The 19,322-nt window shown below is 35.9% G+C and overlaps 1 pseudogene; it reads right to left on the minus strand.

Moving 5' to 3' along the window:
• Positions 1–299: 299 nt before the first annotated feature.
• Positions 300–18,016, minus strand: LOC103227414 (bifunctional phosphoribosylaminoimidazole carboxylase/phosphoribosylaminoimidazole succinocarboxamide synthetase pseudogene; annotated as a pseudogene).
• Positions 18,017–19,322: the final 1,306 nt, after the last annotated feature.

A 19,322-nucleotide genomic window follows, 5' to 3' on the forward strand; every position in this document is an offset into this window, starting at 1 on the left:
GTAAACAGAAATCACTTTCTGAAATACTAATTGAAAATTTAGAGCTATACCCTTAAAATTTTGTGAAGACAATAGAGTGAATGAGAACAACATTGCTCTTATCACCTAAAATATAGCCAGTTTTACTTCCTAAAACTTATGGATTGACATATAGAAGGTCAGGTAATAACTCTAGAGTTTTATCATAGAACATTATTAGCATTTATAAAAGATATTTCTTTAATTATATTATCACTTGACAATGACCATACAGTGGACAAGAGAGTAATTTGAAAATGTCCTTATAGTAACTTCTCTGCCTATAAGGAGATATTAGTAAATATGAACAGCAGACTGCCCCACAGCAAATGGTTGTTTAGCCCAAATATCTGAGCAGCAAACCGAGCTGACCTTTCTGGATAAAGGGTGGTTGAGCAGCTGAGACCACTGGGTGGTCGAAGAGAAGACCGCACATCCTGAGCTCCCCAGTCTGCATGAGCAGAGAGCAGCTGATAAGTGGACATGCAGTGTTCCCAGACGTCAATGGTCCCAAACCACTTCTTCTGCCTGCCACTGCCACAAATACAGTGGGAATGCCATGCTCTTCACACTCAGCTTTAATCCTCAGAGTTTTATCTGGTCCTTTATGCACAGATGTAACTTGAAGTTCACATGGAATGCCAAGATTTCCACAGGACTTCTTGATTTTTTCACAGTGGCCAAGATCAGAAGTATAGCCTATCAATACTTCCATCCTGCGCGGACTTTCTAATTTCAAAAGCAACTCTTCTGTCTCTGAAACCCACTCTAAGTTTTTCCTTACCATCTTGAGACCTTCAGGAGTTACTTCTTTGAGGTCCTGATGAGGCTGTTTGTCTTTCTGTTGGCTTCAATCTACTGATGGCCAGAGTCTCCAGGAATCATTATCAATATCATCAGCAAGAACAATTTCTTTGGGGGTTATATCAACACCAAATTTGATCATCATATCAACCAGTATACAGTTCTGGAGCAACCAAGATTTCTTCAGTATTTAAAAAAAAAAAAAAAAAAAAAGCCTATGTAGTATGACATGACACCCACTTCAGTTTGGCCTATGAGAAGTCCGCCAAAGCAACATTTTGGAGCAATTAGCTGTTCCGTAGGTGACTGTGGGTCGTTACTGGCATCATCCTTGAAAAACATCTCCACATTAGGCGGGTAAAACTTATATCCTTCCTTGTCATAAGGATTTCTTTTGAGAAAAGAATCAGTTGCTATTCTTCTGCAAACCCATTCAGTTGGAATCATTTCACATGCGGGAGCAGCAAAAGCTGTCTGTCTCCCCACATTTTCTGGTGAAAGCAGTTTTGACACTTGCCTCCTGTAACAACTGAAAAATACAACTGGTAATTTTATTTGCGATTCCAGCTTTTACTTCCAGGTGATTCTTTCTAACTGCCTTTGCTGCTGTTATCTGGTCCTTGGATTGCGGGAGGATTTTTTTTCTGGACTATCTAATAATTCATGGACTTTGTTTTACCCTTATTCAGTTGTTTTTTATTTGTTTGTGTGTTTGTTTTAACCAATACTTAGTGCCTCAGCTGTTGCCAATATCCTGAGCGGGTTGAGGGTTGTGACCGCACTGGGAAGAGAGGCAGAAATCTCGGATACAGGTTCTTCATCAGAAATGCCTTTTGCAAATATTTTCTCTCAGTGTATAGCTTGTCTTCTAAGGTTCTGAACAGTGTCTTACAAAGAGCAGAAGTTCTTAACTTTGATGAATCACTATCAATTTTATCTTCATGACTGAGATTAGATTTCATATCTAGTAAGTCTTTGTTTAATCCAAGGTATCAATTTGTGGTCTTATGATTTCTTCTGAATTTTTATTTTCTTACACTTTATGATTCATTTTGATTTAATTTTTACATATGGTATGAGGCATGGGTCAAGATTTAAAAAGTTTTGCAAATGGATGTTCAATTTTTTCAGATCATTTGTTGAAAAAATTCTCTTTTCTGCACTGAGTTTTCTTTGTACTTTTATCAAATATTAATTGATAATTTATATGTGAGTCTTTATCTGGACTTTGTTTTGTTACAGTGATTTATGTGTCTGTCCTTTCACCAATACTACGTTGTTTTGATTAATGTAGCTTTATACTTTAATCCTGATCTATACATCTTGATTAATATGTCTTGAAATGAAATAATTAAGTCCTCAGGCTTTGTTCTTTTTAAAATTATGTCAGCTCTTGTACTTCCTTTGACTTTTTCCATATAAAGTTTAGAATTATCTTGTTGATTTCTCCAAAAAGAATATTGCTGGCATTTTCTACTAAGGTTGCATGGAATCTATGGAAGGCTAATTTATGATTAACATTAATAAATTAACATAACAATGTTGAGACTTGCAAATCTTGAACAAGGAACATCTCATATTTGTTTAGATCTTTGATTTATTTCATTGGCGTTTTGAAGTTTTCAATATGCAGATCATAACACCTGTATAAACATATTTTGTTAAATTTTTACCAAAGTATTTCTTATTTTTGTTATCATTACAAGAGCACTGCTTGAAATTTTTCAGTTTCTATTGATAGTATATAGAATGTAGACAGAAACATGATTTTGTGTATTAAATTTACATTGGCCTTCTAACTATTGACCTTGCTAAATTTACTTATTAGTTCTAATACCTTTCTTGTAGATTCTTAATAATTTTCTAAATGTATAATCATGTTATCTGCAAAGAGAAACATTTTTACTTCTTCCATTCCAGTCTGTCTGTCTTTTTTTTCAATTTCTTCTCTTATTGCACTTAGAATTTTCAGTGTGTCTAAAAAGAGTAGTAAGAATGGACTTCTCATCCTTCTTCCTGATCTTAGGGGCAAAGCATATGGTCTTTTAGTATTAACTGATGTTTACTCAGCAATGTTAAATTGCTGAGGATTTTCATTATGGTTGGATTTCAAATTTTGTCCAATGATTTTCTGCATCTCTTGAGATGAGCGATGTTTTTCTTCTTTTGTCTACTGATGTGATTAACTAATTTAATTAACTTTTGAATGCTTAACTATCTTTTCATGATGACATAAACCTCACTTGGTAATGATATGTTATCTTTTTATGTATTGTTGGATTACAATTGCTAGCATTCTATTGAATATTTTCATATCTATGCTGTGGGGGATATTTGGTCTGTAATTTTCTTGTAATGTCTTTGTTTTTAATATCATGTAATGCTGAGTTTATAAAATGAGCTGGGTGTCATTCCCTCCTCTCTTATTTTGTGGAAAAAAATTATGTATAATTATATTACATTTTTCTGAAATGTTAGGAAAAACTTGTTAGTACAGCCATCTGGACTTGAAGATTTTTCTTTGAGAATTTTAAACCACAAATTCAATTTCTTTAATGTATAGTAGATTATTCAAGATAGCTATTTCTTCTTCAGTGAGTTTTGCTGCTGTGTCATGTATGACACATGTATGATTTATTTTTATGTTTATAAATAACTAGGATCCAAAAAAATTTTCCACCCTTCATTCCTAAAATTGATAATTTGTGTCTTCTCTCTTTTTATCTTGGCCAATATGGCTAGTCACTATTAATTTATGAACTTTTTTCAAGGGAACAACTCTTTGGTCATTGATTCTCTCTTTGCTTCTCTTTCATTGTTTTTCCAATTCGTTGTTTTCTTCTGTTATTTTTATTTCCTGGAAATTCTGGGTGGATTCCTGAGGATCAACATTGTAAGCCATTGTTTTTTCAAAAAAACACTGTGACCTATAATAACAAATACTTTTTATATCGTATTTCGTTATGTGCTCAAAAAGCCCATTTACATACGATTAAAACAAACTTTCACAAAACAACACTCAGCCTTATTACATGCAATAAAGGTTTTTTTTTTTTTGTTTTTTTTTCAATTCAATTATATTCTGTTCCAGCCTGGATGAATTCTCTTTTGTTAACAAAAGACTGTTCACAACCTGCTAACCTATCTTCACAGACTAGTAATGGTTAGTGACCTGCGGTTTGAAAAGCATTGCTGAATATAATTCTGATAACAAGTCATGTGTATAACACTTGTGAGACTCTCTACTATTTCTTTTTTCCTTTTATTGATACATAGTGTTTTGCACATTTGTGGGGGTACATGTGAGCATTTTTAATGTGCATCAAACGTGTAAGATCAACTCTGGGTATTTGGAGTATCCATCATATTGATTATTTGTCATTTCTGTGTGTTGGTAACATTTCAAGTTCTTTCTTCCAGCTACTTTGAAATATACAATATATTGTTGTTAACTATAGTCACCCCAGTCTGCTATTGAAAATTAGAACTTATTTCCTCTATCTAACTGTAAGTTTGTGCTTCTTCACGAACCTCTTTTCATTTCTCCCCCCTGCCTACCCTCACACCCTCCCAAACTCTGGTATTGGAGAGCAAGGTTTTTAGCTCCTGCACATGAGTGAGAACATGTGGTATTTTGTCTTTCTGTGCCTGGACTATTTCACTTAACATAATGACCGTTATTTCCATCCATGTTGCTGCAGATGACATGATTTCATTCTTTCTTATGAACGAATAGTATTTCATTGTGTATCTATACCACATTTTCTTTATCCATTCATCCATTGATGAACACTTACATTGAGTCCATACCTTTGCTATTGTTAAGTATTCCCTTTTCTGTACATCCTTGCCAGCATCTGGTTTTTTTTTTTTTTTTTTTTTTTTTTTTTTTTTTGGCTTTTTAGGAATAACCATTCTAATTAGGGTGAGATAATATCTCATCATGGTTTTGATTTGCGTTTCTCTGATGATTGGAGATGTTGAGCATTTTTAAAAATATGTTTGTTGGCTATTTGTGTGTCTTCCTTTGAAAATTGTCTATTCATGTCATTTGCCCACTTTTTAATTGAATCTTATTTTTTTATTGTTGAATTGTTTGTGTTCCTTGCATATTCTAGATATTAGTCCCTTGTTGGATGAATAGTTTGCAACTATTTCCTCCCATTCAACAGTTCGTCTCTTCACTTTGTTAATTGCTTCTTTCACTGTGCAAAAACTTTTTAGTTTACTATAGTGCCATTTGTCTATTTTTGTTTTAGTTGTCTCTGCTTTTGAGGTCTCAGCCATAAAATATTTGCCTAAACCAATATCCTGGAGTGTTTTCCCTTTGTTTTCTTCTAGTGGTTTTATAGTTTCAAGTCTTACTTTTAAGTCTTTGATCCACTTTGAACTGATTTTTATGTAAGTTGGAAGATAGGGATCCAGTTGCATTCTTCTGCATGTGAATATCCCATTTTTTCAGCACTATTTATTGAAGAAGGTATCCTTTCCTCAGTGTATGTTCTGGGCACCTTTGTTGAAAGTCTGTTGGCTGTAAATACGTAGATTTATTTTTGGGTTTTCTATTCTGTTCCATTGGTTTTTGTGTCTATTTCTATATCAATACCATGCCTTTTGGTTACTATAACCTTGTAATATATTTTGAAGTCAGGTAGTGTTATGACTCCTGCTTTGTACTTTTTGCTCAGGATTGTTTTGGTTATACTGGCTCTTTTTTCTATTCCATATGAATTTTAGAATTTTGTCTTCTATTTCTGTAAAAAATGACGTTGGTATTTTGATAAGGGTTTCATTGAATCTGGATATTTCTTTGGTAATTTTGACAATATTGATTCTTCTGATCCATGAGCATGGGATGTCTATTTGTTTATGTCTTCTTTAATTCATTTTATCAGTGTTTTATAGTTTTTATTGTAGAGATCTTTTATCCCCTTGGTTAAATATACTCCTAGATATTTTATTTTATTTTTTTTGTAGCAATTGTAAATGGGATTGTCTTCTTGATTTTTCTTTTGGCTGTTTTATTGTTGGTGTATAGAAATGCTACTGATTTTTGTATGTTAATTTTGTATCCTGCAACTTTATTGAATTTGCTTATCAGTTTTAGGAGTTTTTGGTGGGAACATTTTTTTTTCTAAATATAAGATTATTTCATGTGCAAAGAGAGACAATTTGACTCTCTCTTTTCCAATTTGAATGCCTTTTATTTTTTACTCTTGTCTGATTGCTCTGGCTAGGGGAAATAGTATTTTTAGTGGTATTTTAAGCATTATGTTCAATAGGAGTAGTGAAAGTAAGCAACTTTGTCTTGTTCTAGTTCTTGGGGAAAAGGTTTTCAAGTTTTCCCCATTCATTATGATGTTGGCTGTGGGTTTGTCATATACGGCCATTATTATTTTGAGGTATGGTGCCTCTATGCCTAGTTTGTTGAGAGTTTTTATAATGAAATGATGTTGAATTTTATTAAATCCCTTTTCTGAATCTGTTGAAATGATCATATAGTTTTTGCCCTTCATTCTGTTCATGTGATGTGAAACATTTATTGATTTGTATGTTAAACCATCCTTGTATCCCTGGGATGAAACCTGCTTGCTCGTGGAGTATTATCTTTTGACATTCTATTAAATTCATTTTGCTAGTATTTTGTGGAGAATTTATGTGTCTATGTTCATTAAGGGTATTGGTCTGTAGTTTTCTTTTTGTGTGTGTGTTCTTGTTTGGTTTGGTATCAGGGCAATGCTGACCTCCTAGAGTAAATTAGGGATAATTCCCTGTTCTTCGATTTTTTGGAATAGTTTGAAGAGGATTATATTAGTTCTTTATATGTTTGTTAGAATTTGAAAGTGAGTCTATCTGGTCCTGGGCTTTTCTTTGTTGGGAGACTTTTTGTTGCTAATTTAATCTCACTATTCATTATTAGTTTGTTCAAGTTTTCTATGTTTTCCTGATTCAATCTTGGTAGTTTGTATGTTTCCAGGAATTTATCCATTTTATCTAGCCTTTCCAGTTTGTTAGTGTATAGTTATTCATAATAATCTCTGATGATCTTTTATGTTTCTTTGATATTAGTTGTAATGTCTCCTTTTTTATTTCTGATTTTGTTATTTGGTCTTCTCTTATTTTCTTGGTTAGTCTAGTTACAGGTTTGTCAGTTTTGTTTATCTTTCTGAAGAACTAACTTTTTGCTTTAATGATCCTTTTCTCTTAATCTCTATTTTATTTAGTTCTTATCTTATCTTTATTGCTTCTTTTCTTCTGCTAATTTTGGGTTTAGTCTGTTCTTCCTTTTCTATAATAATTCTTTGAGGTGCATTGTTTATTTTAAAACTTTCTACTTCTTTTGATGCAGATGTTTATTGGTGTAAACTTCCCTCTTAGTACTGCATTAGTTGTATTCCACAGATTTTGGCATCTTGTGTTTCAATTTTTATTTGTTTCAATAAATGTTTTTATTTCCATTTTAAATTCTTCAGTCAGGACCATGTTGTTTTATTTTTATGTATTTGTATAGCTTCCAAAATTGTTCTTTGTATTAATTTTTGGTTTTATTCCACTGTTGTATGGGAAAATACTTAATATAATTTCAAGTTTTAAGAATTTTTTGAGACTTCTTTTGTGGCTGAAAATATGATCTATCCTGAAAAATGTTCCACAGGCTGAGTAGAAAAAAATGTGTATTCTGCAGTTGTTGAATAAAATGTTCTGTAGGTGTCTGTTAGGTCCATTTGATCTATAGTATGTTAAATTCAATATTTTTTAGTTGATTTTACATCTAGATGATCTGTCTAATGCTTAGAGTGGGGTGTTGAAGTTCCTCACTATTGTTGTATTGGAATTTATCTTTCTCTTTAGATCTAGTAATATTTGCTTTATGAATCTGGGTACCACAGTGCTAGGTGCATAGGTATTTACAATTATTATATCCTCTTGATGAATTGATCCCTTTATCATTATATAATGACCTTCTTTTCCTTTTCTTACTGTTTTTGACTTAAAGTCTCTTTTATCAGATATAAATAAATCAACTTCTGCTCACATTTGGTTTTTGTTTGCATGGTATATCTTTTTTAATCCTTTTTCTTTCAGTCTATGTGTGTCTTCGCAAGTAAAATATGTTTCTTGTAGGCAGCACATAGTTGGATCATATATACTTCTTTTAATCAATTAAGTCAGTCTATATCTTTTAAGTGGAGAATTTAATCAATTTACATTTACGGTTATTATTGATATGTGAATTTTTTTTTTCTTTGGACAAGAGTCTCACTCCGTTGCCCAGGCTGGAGTGAAGTAGCATGATATTGGCTCACTGCAACCTTCGCCTCCCAGGTTCAAGTGATTCTTCTGCCTCAGCCGCCCACGTAGCTGGGATTACAGGCACCTGCCACCATGCGTGGCTAATTTCTGTATTTTTTTTTAGTAGAGATGGGATTTCACCATGTTGGCCAGACTGGTCTCAAACTCCTGACCTCAGGTGATCTGCCTGCCTTGGCCTCCCAAAGTGCTGGGATTACAAGCGTGACCCGGCCATATGTGAAGTATTGTTTCTGTCATATTGTTCATTGTTTTCTGGTTGTTTTGTATTTTTTTTGTTCCTTTCTTTTTCTTTTAATGTTTGTCATTGCAGTTTGGTAGTTTTCTCTGGTGGTACAGTGTGAGTTCTTTCTCTTCCTCATTTGTGTGTTTGTTTTCCCAATGAGTTTTATACTTTGATGTGTTTTTGTGATGGTAAATGCTGTCTTTTTCTTTCAGGTTTGGGACTGCCTTGAGCATTTCTTGGAGGACCAGTTGAGTGGTGATGAATTTTATCAGTTTTTGCTTCTTTGGGAAAGACTTTTTTATTTCTCCTTCATTTATGAAGAATAATTTGCTGGAAGTCAATCTTTCTCTGGCAGTTTTTTTTTTTTTTTTTTTTTCTTAGCCCTTTGACTATATCATCCCATTCTTTCCTGGCAGAAAGGCTTCTACCAAGAAATTCACTGTTAGTCTGATGGGGGTTCCTTTAAAGGTGACTATATGTTTTCTCTCACTGTTTGCAGAATTATTTCTGTGTATTTTACTGTAGACATCTGACTGTAATGTTTCATGAAAACTTTTTTGCATTGTATCTCTTTGGGGATCTCAGAGCCTCTTGTATCTAGACGCCTAAATCTCTTGCTAGACTTGGGAAGTTGTTATGTATTGTTATGTTGAATAGTTTTCTAATCCTTTTGTTCTCTCTCTGCCTTCTGAGACCCCAGTAGTTCAAATATTTGGCCACTTTATGGTGTTTCATATGCTATGGAGAATTTGCTTATTCTTTTGTCTTTAGTTTTGTCAGGCTGTGTTATTTCAATAGACTTGTTTTCAAGTTCTGAGATTCTTTCTTCTGCTTGATCTAGTCTATTTTTGTTGAAGCTTTTGAATATATTTTGTATTTCATTAAATGAATTTTTCATTTTCTGAATTTCTGCTTGTTTTTTTTTATTATCTCTCTCTTTGGCAAATTACCATTCATATCCTGAATTGTTTTTCTGATTTCTTTGTAAGTTTTTCAGAAGTTTCTTGTATTCCACTGAGCTTCTTTAGTATTCAGATTTTGAATTCTTTTCCCATGATTTCATTGATTTGTTTTTTATTGGAATCTGTTGTTCGAGAGTTATTGTGTTCCTTTGGAGGTGTATTATTTCCTTGCTTTTTCATGTTTCTTGTGTTTTTACATTGATATTGACATATCTGAAATAATATTAGCTTCTTCCAACTTGTTGAATTTGCTTTTGTAGAGGAAGACTTTCTTGAAGATGTATCTATGGTGCTTGTTGGGTAGAACATTTGGCTTTGATTCTGGGTGCATGCAGTAGTGTAGCTTTAAACAACATCAGTGGTATCTGTGATTTCCTTAGGGTACAGCTGGAAACTGTAGTGAAGTTCTGCTGGGGACTGGGAAGCCAAGTAGGCCAGTTTTCCAGCCCCATTGGTACCAGTGTTGGGCTGAGAATGCCTGTTCTTGGACACCGGGGGGCAGTGTAAACTGGCACTAGTATTAGCGGGTCCAGGCAGGCTAAACCTTGGGCCTTCTGCTAGCTTACTCACACACTGGTAGTGGTAATTTTGGGCAAGGTGGGTGGCATGTTCTTGGACCTCTGGACAACCAGTATGGCGTGGGCAGTGGTAGAGTCAGTGGCAGAACAATCCTCTGGGTCTTGAGAAGTATGTGCTGGTGTTGGTGGTGGCCACAATGGGGTGCGTGGGCTAGTCTTTAGACCCGCGGGTGGCACATGTAGATAAGTGCCAGTTGTGTTGTTCTCATTTTGGTGAGTAGGTCCCTGGGAGTGGTGTTTAGGTTCTGATGGTGGTGAACTGAGTTGGGAAATCCCCTGACCCCTAGACTATGTGCTCTTGTATGGGAAGGGGGTAAATCTGGGTCAGGTGGGCTTGCCCTCAGGCCTCCAATGGCGTGTGGAGGAGCCACCCATGGTACGAAGGAGTTGGGTGATCCGCAGGCCACTGGTGGAATGCTTGCATGGGGGAAGCAACAACTGTGCTGTTATCCTGCCACTGGGGAGGGTAGTGCTCTCTTCAGTGGCAACAGCCTAGGCCAAAGGATGGGGAATGTGTGCACCACTTGCACCTCAGCCCCAGCAGCACTGCACCTTAGCCCCAGGTGTGATAGCTCAGGGTCACTCACGCCTAGATCTTGGGGATGCAGCCTGCACTTCTCTTGAGCCTCAGTTCCAGCACTGCTGGACTCCAAGACAGCATACAGTTTGTTGGGCCTCTACTATTTCTTGATCCATGACATTGATAAAAAATTAAAAACAAGTTGAATAGGACACGCATGGTCTAGACTCACAGCATATTCCAAGAAATTTCTCACCAGCTTCAAACAAAGTCATTAACTTCTTCATTAATTCAACAAATATTGAGCCATTACCTATGTGCCAGGTATCAATTTAGACAGTGGGGCTATAGCAGTGAACAGCACAGATAAAGTATTTGATCCATGAAATTTCTATTTTAGTGGGTAAAAACAGTCAATAAACAAAATATACAAATAAATATGTCAAGAGACGATAAGTACCATGAAGAGAAAGAAAGTAGGATATACAGAGACGTGGGAATGACATACTATTTTATTTGGGATGGTTAGTGACTATTTCTATGAAAAGGTCATATTTGAGCAAAGAACTGAAGGAGTGAGAAATATATGGGGAAACTATATTCCCAACAGAGGATACAGCAAGTGCAAAGGCACTGAGGAAGGGTCCTGCTTGAAATAGGAAAGGATTGCAGCCAGGGAGGGGAATGGTAGAGACGGATTTAGAGATGTAGCCGTGTTCAGGCCACAGATTCTTCTACAGGCCATGGAAATGACAGATTTTACACGGAGAGAGAAATGAGCTATTGGAAGTGTTCTGCAGCTGAATTATATGACTTGACTTACACTTTAAAAGAATCATTCTGACTACTGTGGGGAGAACAGACTATGAAGGGGGGGTGGTAATATGGTAGCAGGGAGATCAATTAGGAAACTCTTGCAAAAGTCCAGGCAAAGGATGATGGTGACCTGGATTAGGGAGCTAACAATGCAGATGTAGAGAAGATATTAAGTTCTGTACATACTTGGAAGGTAAAGCTGACCAATGTTCCTGATAAATTGTATGGGCTACAAAAGAAGGACAGAAGCCAACCCCTATTCTCTATCATTCCATTTTATATATTTTTATAGCTTTTGTTACCATTTATAATTATATTACGTATTTTTTGCCCACTTATTGATTGTCTTCCTTAACCAGTAGTGTAGGTATTCCATGATATCAGAAACCTCACCTATCTCATTCACAACGAAATTTTAGCACCTAGAAGAGTACCTGGTACACAGCAGGTGCTCAATAAATATTTGTTTGTATGAATGAGTAAAAAGAAAGGGATTTGGCATCTATGATGAGCCCTTAATATATTTCTACTCTTTCCCACTCTAATTCTACTTCTGGGAATCTATTTTGAAGAAATTTCACAAAGGCAGAAACTTACCCCAATAGATACTCATCAAAGCAACCTATTCTTACAGTGGAAAATTAAACACATTCTAACAGTTCAACAGGAGGAAAATTTGGGACACTTCGCAAAAGGTTCAAGGAAGCCTTCACTTCAAGATATTTCACAGTGGAGGACCCCAGTGTTTCCCTTTGTCACTTTATAGGATTAGTTTGGTCTACTGTCATTCAGCTAAAATGCCTTCTATCTCTGGTGGGTGTGAAGTCCATAACTAAGCCCACTTTTGGGACAGGATGGTCAATGGTTAGAAACAGTCAGAAACAGTCTGTTCTGCCAGGGCCTAAGCACCCAGAGATCAGCAGACCCATGGGCACCGGGTTATGCTAGCTAGATGGCAGGGTTATGTTAGTTCATTTCAAACCTTGCATTCTAATTACAAATTCTTAAAATCTCAAGGGTTTAATTAAAAAAGTTTTACAGCAGGCTTTGAACCAGTTCCTGGGGCCTCATTATTGTCAGCTCTCCTCACCACAGGCCTATGTGGCAGGAGTTTAGGGAAAATAGAGATAAGACTATGGGGAAAAGAGGGGAAAGAGAAGTATATATGATTGAAAAACCCAAAGGAAAGTGGGAGTAGAAGTTTAATTATAACCCAGCTGGGCAATTTGCATCAGTGAGTTTAACCCTGAGAAGGAAAACAGGTTTAGGAAATGCCATACGAATGTGGGTATGCTTGCTCCCCAAAGAGCTAACATTTACAATAGACATTGCACTGCAGCCATAGCATGTACTCAGCACCTTGCTGTGTGCAAACATGAACATATTGAAATGTATAATTTTACTAATTAAGGACCCTCTTTATTCTACTGAGTATAAAAAATAAATAAAATATAACCCCATTTTTTCTCCCCAAAGATAGAGCTATTTTTTAACTTGCATAGCAATATTCTGAATTCTAGTACTCAATCTTAAGTATATTGACTCTCAAAGCAATGAATTTCTGAACTCAAAGGTACTTAAGGCATTTTGACTCTTTGTTTTTCAAATAAGGAAAATAATATTCAGAGAGTATCTCAACATAGTAAAGAAAGGAAGAAGATGTTTTATCTTTCCTGATCTGTATTTAAGCTCTCTCTTCGTTATTCTGCACTATTTTCCAGTTATTTCTGGGATTGTTTATTCAACAAACACTGAGCCTTCTAGTGCAATGCACTGGCTAATCATGGGGGAAAAGTGCACACAAAGATGAAATAGGAATAAATTCTATCTTCTGGAGTTGTATATTCTGGATGTAAATGTTCTTATATTCATTCTTTCTCTCTTTTCCTCTGCCTGCTTCTAAAAAGAACTTGAGGTGGTCAAGGTTTAGACCATTATATATTTAAGATGTTGAGAAGATTTCATTCAACAATGCTTTTTGCATCAATAACAATTTTATTCACTATTAGTCAGACATGTTTTTTTCTTCAATTTAAGTCCTCTCCTTGACTTTCTGTAAGTACCTTAGAAATTTCCAAGTAAGTGTCATTTGCTTTGCCTATTGAAGTCAAATTATGTTATGTGTTTGAATTACAACTTGAAGGGGACTATGCTTTTAGTAACTCATTTTTTGTGTTCAAATGCAAAAATTATTGAAATGATTCTATGCTTGTAGTCTATGATTGCTTATTCTGAGTTCCATTTGCCTCTTCTTATGAAATCGTTGTTGTCTAGGAAATGAAAAAAGACAGGTCATATTAGTAAAGCAGTATTTATATTCAAGAAAAAGATCTAAAATATTTTTAGAAGAACTATTCTCACATAAAAATAAATCATCTCTGATAATATGTTTTCTAAAAGAGTTTGGCTTTTATGTTTATGCAAGACTGACTTCCTGCCAAGCCTTCACTTCAAGATATTTCACAGTGGAAGGCCCCAATGTTTCCCTTTGTCACTTCACAGGATTAGTTTGGTCCACTATCATTCAGCTAAAATGCCTTGTATCTCTAGTTAGTGTAAAGTCCATAACTAAGCCCAAGTATTTGTTCTTTAAACTTTATAAAGTGGCTCTTCCATTCACTCTCAGGATGTGCCATTCATCATACCTTCAATGGCTGGGGAAAGCATACTGTCTCTTTATGGCCTTTTTAATGCTCTGAAAAATGATTTGTTAAAGGAAGGGTTTTGAAAGAAGTGTTGTCCTTTTGGCTTAAAGTTTATAGTTTGTCAGCACTTACTGTAAAAGGAACACATTCACAACCACATTTTTTTTTTCTAAAGGTAAAGGAATGGAATGTTTAGTCTGAAAGCTTAGAAGGAAGATGAGGCGCAGCATGAAAACAAAAGCAAAATTGGAAAGCTAAAACTGTAAGAAAGGAGAGAAAAATCTGAGATGAATTGTAGCAAAGTGATATATTTATCATTATCCCAGAATATATAAACTTCTTTTTTTAACCAAAATATTAAGTCTTTTGAAATGTTCCAAAAACATGAGAATCTAAAACTGATTCTCACTCTTGATTTCAACAATTAATATTTCATGAGTTTCTGCCTCCTCTTGGTGAATTTTTTTATACTAACATTAGTTACACATGGCACTTTTTCATAGCATGCAGCGATCACAACACAGGCACCTTTATCTTCACAATAAACGGATATTGACCTTTGAAAAATAATTTAGACCATTGTGAGCTAAGTAGGACCTAATACAAAGGGGAAAAGGCAAGTATTATTTGGGCTTCCAGAAATTTCAAGAATTGGGTGGCATTTTTGGAGAAAAAGACTGTCAGGTTGTCCTGAGGATACCGCAGGTGTGTTATATCCGGTGTATCATCCAGGGTTCTTATTGACAATCAACAAAAAAGAAAGCCTCAGTTAACTCTGCAAGGTAGGAATTTATTAGATGTGATCTGGATTGCTCTCATAATTGGTAGAGTATGTGGAGAACCAAGACTGAATCCACCAGGAACGAAGATCCAGATGTTCAGAAATACAATCAAAATTACACCACCAGAATTGGTTATAATGCTATTGCTGTGGCCACTAGCCACTGAATGCCACTAACATAGTTATTCCATACACTCACACCTTCCTAGTGTCATCTGTGGAAGTCAATGGCCTCGTAGACTTGAACTGACTACACTCTAGCTACAAGGGTTGAGGGGAAGAAATATATGTATTTGGCATTTTTAGCTCATGCACTGGCTAAAAATAAGAAGGGCCTATCTTCCACTACGACTGACTGTTTTAGTAGGCCCCCAAACAGAATTAGGATCCAAATGCTGAGCAGCCAAAAAAGAAAAAGAAAACTAAAAATGCCCCCTTGTCTGGTTAAAATTCAACTGAATCAAGTGAGTTGAGAGCAGATAGGCAGTCTGTATTTTTCTAGTCAAATCTGCACTTTTTCATCCACAGAAAGTTTTGAACTATGAATTATTAATAATAAGCCTTTTTAAAATTATACTTTAAGTTCTAGGGTACATGTACACAACGTGCAGGTTTGTTACATATGTATACATGTGCCATGTTGGTGTGCTGCACCCATTAACTCGTCATTTACATTAGGTATATCTCCTAATGCTATCCCTCCCTCCTACCCCCTCCCCACAATAGGACCTGGTGTGTGATGTTCCCCTTCCTGTGTCCAAGTGATCTCATTGTTCAATTCCCACCTATGAGTGAGAACATGTGGTATTTGGTTTTCTGTTCTTGCGATAGTTTGCTGAGAATGATGGTTTCCAGCTGCATCCATGTCCCTACAAAAGACATGAATTCATCTTTTTTATGGCTGCATAGTATTCCATGGTGTACATGTGCCACATTTTCTTAATCCAGTCTGTCACTGATGGACATTTGGGTTGATTCCAAGTCTTTGCTATTGTGAATAGTGCTGCAATAAACATATGTGCGCATGTGTCCTTATAGCAGCATGACTTATAATCCTTTGGGTATATACCCAGTAATGGGATAACTGGGTGAGATGGTATTTCTAGTTCTAGATCCTTGAGGAATTGCCACACTGTTTTCCACGATGGTTGAACTAGTTTACAGTCTCACCAACAGTGTAAAAGTGTTCCTATTTCTCCACATCCTCCCCAGCACCCCTGTTGTTTCCTGACTTTTTAATGATCACCATTCTAACTGGTGTGAGATGGTATCTCATTGTGGTTTTGATTTGCATTTCTCTGATGGTGAGTGATGATGAGCATTTTTTCATGTGTCTGTTGGCTGTATAAATGTCTTCTTTTGAGAAGTGTCTGTTCATATCCTTTGCCTACTTTTTGATGGAGTTGTTTGTTTTTTTCTTGTAAATTTGTTTGAGTTCTTTGTAGGTTCTGGATATTAGCCCTTTGTCAGATGAGTAGATTGCAAAAATTTTCTCCCATTCTGTAGGTTGCCTGTTCACTCTGATGGTAGTTTCTTTTGCTGTGCAGAAGCTCTTTAGTTTAATTAGATCCCATTTGTCAATTTTGGCTTTTGTTGCCGTTGCTTTCGGTGTTTTAGGCATGAACTCCTTGCCCATTCCTGTGTCCTGAATGGTATTACCTAGGTTTTCTTCTAGGGTTTTTATGGTTTTGGGTCTAACATTTAAGTCTCCAATCTATCTTGAATTAACTTTCGTATAAGGAGTAAGGAAAGGATCCAGTTTCAGCTTTCTACTTATGGCTAACCAACTTTCCCCGCACCCTTTTAATAATAAGCCTTTTGTTAATATAGGTGCATCCCAGATACCAAAGACATATTCAGAAGTAAGGTGCCATTACTGGGGGAAAACCCCAGATATTCTGCTATTTAAAAACAACCTCAGGCTGGGTGTGGTGATTCATGCCTGTAATCCCGGCACTTCTGGAGGCCAAGAAAAGTTCATTGCTTGAGCTCAGGAGTTTGAGACCAGCCTGGGCAACATGGTGAAACCCTGTCTCTACCAAAAACAGGAAAATTCGTCAGGCATGGTGGCATGTGCCTGTGGTCCCAGCTACTCAGGATGCTGAGGTAGGAGGGTCACTGAAGCCTGGGAGGTCAAGGCTGCAGACATCTGTGGTCACACCACTGCACTCCAGCCTTGGTGACAGAGGGAGACCCTGTCTCAAAACAAAACAAAAACACCGAAAAACTCTGAGCTAACCAAATTTCTTTGAAAGAAATGTATTTTTTTTTTACACATAAGTTTCTTCAAAGTCAAGCATAGAACAAACTTCAAATCCAAAGGAGTTGATAGAAAATTAGTTTGCCAGGCTGACTTATGGATCATGTTCTATCCAACTGGTTTCCTTTGTAAACTACTTTACAATTTTATATAATATTAAATTTAGTTTACTTTCCCCACTTTCCAGCACATAAGTCATAATCTCTCTCCCCATGCTGGATTATTTACATCGATGTAAAAATACTCTCTATTATCTCATCACCTTAAAAAATAAGCTCTTCTCTGGGTCCTTTATCCCTTCAATTATCCCCTGATTTCTTTGCTTCCTTATCAAGAACAATGTATCAAAAGCATTTTGAATATGAGATTTCTCAAGTTCCTCATTTCCCTGATCTCCTCAACCCACCCTAGCTGGCTTTCTAACTCATCTGCCATGTAACGTATCAAGATTCCCATATGGATAGATCTCAAGATTACTTTTTCATCTTTATTTACATGATTTTGCTATCAGCTTTCAACAACATATGACTGTTGACATCTTGCTCCTCTTCCCCTTAAAAAAAAAAATCTTCTCTCCTACAGCTCTGTGATCCTGTAATAAACTTGGGCTTTCCTCTTATCTCATGGGGCTAGTCTTTCCAAATCTCTCTCTCTCTCTCTCTCTCTTTTATTTTGCCTCTAAATGTTAGTTTGCAGCATTCTCAATGTTCTTCTCCTGAGAATTCAATTTGGCCTAAAGTTTTGAATACCATCTATTTTCTGATGACTTCGAAATTTATATTTGCAGACCTGACCTCTGCTCTGAAGTCTAGACTCATTATTAAACTGCCTATCTAATATCTGCTTATCTAATATCTTCTCTTCATTCTGTACCCTAAACCTCTAAAGTCTAGACTCATATCTCAAACTGTCTAGCTGATATTTTCTCTTTATCCCATGCCCTCATCTTCCATTATCTCAGTTAAAGTTCTGAAAAACACCGATGGCTCAAGCCAAAAGCCTAGGTATCATACTTGATCTTTCTTTACCTGCCCCTATCACATCCAATTCATCCACTAAGTCTATTAGATCCACCCTCAAATGATAAAGGATCATATTTTCCAAATATTATGACTTTTATTTATTTCTGTCCAGTTTGTTTATTTTTATTGTCTTAATGCACTGATAAGGACCTCTACGAGTATGTTGAAGGTAACACTGAGAGTAAACGTTCTTCTTTTGTTTGTGAATTTAATGTGAATGCATCTGACTTTTTACAACTGAGTATAATGCTTGCCGAAGGTTTCTGGTAGATACACTACTTCTTAGAGGAAGTTTCTTTCTACTTTACTGTGCTGCTAATGTTTAACCATCATCAGGACTTGGATTTTTTCAATTTATTTTTTGGCATGAGCATAAAGGTTTTTTTCTTGTAATCTGTGAATCCAGAGAATGAATAGATGTATTAGGAATACATAATCCTTGCATTCCTGAGACTTATCTGTTTCCCCCATCTGCTCCCTCTGGACTTGCAAGACCTCTTGTGGCCATTCCTGTTCTTTGCATCACTTTGTTCTGGGTGAATTCTTGGTTTTCTTTTACCATGTGATACCATCTCTCTGGATCTTCTACAGGGAGCCTGCTTTCTGTTTTTTTAATGCTGTGTTAGAGTTTTAGAAAAGATCTGTCTTTCTAGTAATGTACAGCGAAGTTGAAGAGGCTGGAGCCTGTGCTTAGGGTGCCATCTTGAGGAAAGTCAGGAAAAGACTCGAATTATATAAAGACACTTGGGAATCTTCCAATTTAGAGAAATGCCTTTGATCCAGAATGTAGTGACACAAAGCAGGACAAGGTGAGATGATAATTCAGAGAAGAGTGTCTCCAACATTAATATTGGCTGACGTTCAAGTGAGAAGAGAGAAGAAACAGGCATGGTAAGAGGTGAAGACAAGGACCATACAATGTCAAGGGCCGAGAAATTTAATTAAAAGCTAATTATTTCCTTCGAAAGTTTTCATCATCGTCCCCCACAAAAATATTGCTAAAAATATTCCCATAAGTTCTGATTCTTGCATATATAAAAGGAGAAAATGAGATCATTGCAAGTTTCCTCTTATTCAATCTGATGACCAGTATTACCCAAAGTTTTATAGCCTGTTACAAGTCAGAAAAAAATTGGGGAGATATTAAAGTCACATTGCAACTTCTTTCTAGAATAATAAAAGGATTTCTTTGATTTCAGTAAATATCATAGGCCTCTGTAGGATATTAAACAGGGACAGGAGCTAGAAATCCTTGATCAGACTTGTAAAATTTTATTCAGTCCGTGAAAACCTATGGAAAGCTTTTGATGTGTCAGGTACTGTGACTGGTATTGGGGATACATCTCTGAGAAATATAGACATCAGTCATCATGAAACAT

This window comes from Chlorocebus sabaeus, chromosome 21, assembly GCF_047675955.1.
Source record: "Chlorocebus sabaeus isolate Y175 chromosome 21, mChlSab1.0.hap1, whole genome shotgun sequence".
NCBI classification, from domain to species: Eukaryota; Metazoa; Chordata; class Mammalia; order Primates; family Cercopithecidae; genus Chlorocebus; species Chlorocebus sabaeus.